We start from the raw sequence: 3,551 nt of genomic DNA, 5'->3' as shown, positions 1-3,551 counted from the left end.
TTCAATTTAAAGAAAGGACAGAATGGTATGAGCACTTTTAAAATGCAATTTTATCCACACAACCATATATCCTATCCAAAATATAGAATCAATGACTCAGAACATCATCATATAATTGTGCAATAATCACTCAAATTAATTTTAGAAAGTTTTCATTACTTCAAACAAAATAAAATAAAAATAAAAAAGAATACCCCAAATATCCCGTGCTCCTTATTTTACCCCCATTATTTATTTCTTTGTTTTTGTCTTTATTTTAAAACTCATCTACCCATACACTGCCTAAAGGGAGCGTCAGTCACAAGGTTTTCACAGTCGCATGAACACAAGGTAAAAGTTATACACTCATCATCAAGAATCAAGTCTATTGTATTACAATGCAATAGTTTCAGGTATTTCCTGCTAGCTATTCTAATAAAATAAAAACCGAAAAGGAATATCTGTATAATGGATAAGAATAACCACCAGAATGATCTTTTAAAAATGATGTTCTTAGTGAAGATAGCTGGTCATTTTCAATACTTCAAGAAAGATATTTTTATGCTGAAGCGTATCTTTAGATGTGGTCTCATGGCTCATCTCTTTCAAGGATTCTTCCCTGGTTATTTTCAACCCAATTTTTTTTTCTGTGTATCTTAAACACTCCTGTAAATAGTTTATAAAATAGTGTCAGGCATTTTTTTCTTATTTGCTTTTCTTTAATGGATTTTATCTCATTTCCCAAACTTATCAAGGTTAAAATAATGTATCTTATTTTTCTATTTCACAGAGCTGGATGCACAGTAAGTACTGTGACAGGGTCTGTGGTTGTCACCTCAATATCCACTGTTCCTTTTATCTTTAGAAACGGAGAACTGACATTATTTGTGGTGGCCCAGCTAAAATATTGCATTTACTAGTCTCTCTTTTGCAACAGGAGGTGGGTAATGTGATGTTAACAGCAGTTGATGGGTCGGACTTTCGAGAGCGCTTTAAGGTTTCTGTGTACACAATCACCATGAACATTCTATTGCACTTTCTTATAGCTATTTTTTTATATTACACTCCCTATGCAAAGGATGACTCTATCTTTATTAATATCTGATTTTAAAAAGCAATAAATAAACAAATTATGATTAAAATGGTAGGCTACATTAGTTTGTCCTTTACCTCTTAAGAGCTGAATAAAATAATAGTAACATTAACAACACAAATGTTTAAACCCACAAGAACAAAGAAAACAGAACAGAAGGTGAATAGACACCAGCAAATGTTGAAAGAGATTCCAACAAATGTTAGAAGTTAGAAGACAAGGGAGTGGTAGCTGATTTGTCTGGTGGAGAAGGCTGCATCTAAAGGACAAACTAAGGACAATTGAGAAGTGAGCAGATTCATCTGCTACAATTCCTGTGTCACCAGGATATAGTAAGGGGGCTAGTGAGGGTTAGGGCTGACAATAGGAAGACTAAGATGAAGAAATCTCTCTCCACACTTCACTCCTAGCTGCTCACAATGGATATATGCCTCACCAACAAAATATTTACACCTTCTCTTAAGAAAATTAATGATATTAGAGAAAAGTCTTTCACATTCTGCTTAGAAGATCACAGATGAAATTGCTGCCTCTGTACTCAAAACTTAACCTGAAGCCTCCCAATTAGAAAGTTCTGCTCTGTTGCGCAGAACTTCTGGTCAAATATTTTGTGCCTCATTATTTAATATGCATAAGATATTTGAAGAAAACTCCTATAGAAGGAAAAAATAAAATAGGAAGTCCAAAAGGAAACCAGGAGTTAGAGATAACACAGGAAAAATAAACTTTTAAAAGACATTAGTATATTCACAATGATAGATGAAAATATTTGCCATGCTCAAATGAGAAAAGGATGTTTTAAAATAAAAAGTCAAAAATAAATTAATTTTGGAGATTTAAGAAAATAAAGAAAAAAGAGTAATAAATTAAAATAAACCAATAGAGGGGTGATAGCTAAAGTCAAAGAAATCTCCATGAAAGTAGAATAAAAAATCAAAGGTATGGAAACTATAAAAAAACAAGACACATACAAAATCAAATCAGGAGGCAAGACACTCAACTTATATGTTCCAGGAGAATAGAGAGGGTAGAGGGAAAGAATTTAACAGAAACAGTACAAAGAAATCTCCTAGAACAGAAAAGCTTAAGTCTCCAAATGCAAAAGATTGAGTGAGTAGATAATGATTTAAAAAAATACCAAGCCACATTATTATGAAATTTAATTACTCTAGAGATTGAGAGGAAGATATAATTAAGATTGGGAAAAAACATAAGCCACAAATAAATGGGTGAAAATTAGAAAGGCCTCAGATTGTTCCAAAGCAACATAGAATTCAGTGGAAAAGTGCTTCAACTAGGGAAAATGATTTTTAGCTGAGAGTTCTATATAGAACCAAACCATCCATCTTGTGTGAAAGTCGAATAAAGCATTTGCAGTCAGAAAATTTACTTCACAAGTACTGTTTCTTTGAAAGAATGGGAGATGGTAAAGGTACTTTTAAGATGAGAGATGTGCAGCAGGAATGGGGATAACAGAAATGAAAGAAATCAGAAAGATAGAGGCACCCAGGAAGGAAGGCTCCAAGCAGCATGGGGAAGGGAGGGAACTTTTATTATCTTATATATTGGAGCATCTTAAGTTTCAAGAGTATGGTAAATATGATGGAAGAAGTTGATAGATTTCAGGATGCATTGATAGAGTATTATCTATATCATTTAAGGACCCAATGGGAGGGAGACTGATGGCATACTGAAACTAGGATAATTCAAAGATCGTTTATTTTAAAAGGGGAGTCTATAAAGGTGTAGGTATAGAGGAATCAACCAGGACAACCCTGTAAAGGAGTGTTAGTAAGAGTAGAGACAGTATCACCATTAAGCCTGAAGGAACTGGAGGTTGGAGAAAGTACAGAAACCCAAAAAGAGAGAGGATAGTCGACAGAACTGTAGATTTGATACAGTAGGAAAATGGAAGATACTGACATGTTTTTAAATCAAAAGCATGGCATAACTGTTAGCCAGCAGAAACTCAATTCCTCAATTAGTTTATTTTCAACTCAATTTTTTTCTGTGTGTCTTAATAATTCACCATTTTCCTTACATATTTTGGCCCTCAAATTGTTCAAGATTTGCTCTGTGGGAACCCCTTCAAGCTGGTGTCCATGTCTTATTTTTTAAGCACTTTGGAGCATAACGAGATGTTTCAGGCTGATCTTTTACACTATGTCCCAGCCCTGGAATCAACCATTTCTTCAAGAAGCCATGCTTTCTTTTATTTATAAGTTGTATCTTTTGTATGTTTCTTTTATCTAATTGTGGTTAATACCCTGAGAACAATGGTTTATAGCAGTAGAAATAGTGGGCATACTTGCTTTGTTTCCAATTTTAATAAGAATGCCTTTTATGCTTCCACATTAAGTGAGAAGCTGGTTTTAGAGTTGATTCATTATTATTATTTTCTTAAGAGTTTTAATCAGAAATGGCTAATTGTTTTTATCTAAAATTTTCAACCTCAATGGAGAAATTATATATTCATATA

The sequence above is a fragment of the Tamandua tetradactyla genome, chromosome 14 (genome assembly GCF_023851605.1).
Source record: "Tamandua tetradactyla isolate mTamTet1 chromosome 14, mTamTet1.pri, whole genome shotgun sequence".
Classification (NCBI taxonomy): domain Eukaryota; kingdom Metazoa; phylum Chordata; class Mammalia; order Pilosa; family Myrmecophagidae; genus Tamandua; species Tamandua tetradactyla.
Note: the sequence above shows the minus strand (reverse complement) of the source record.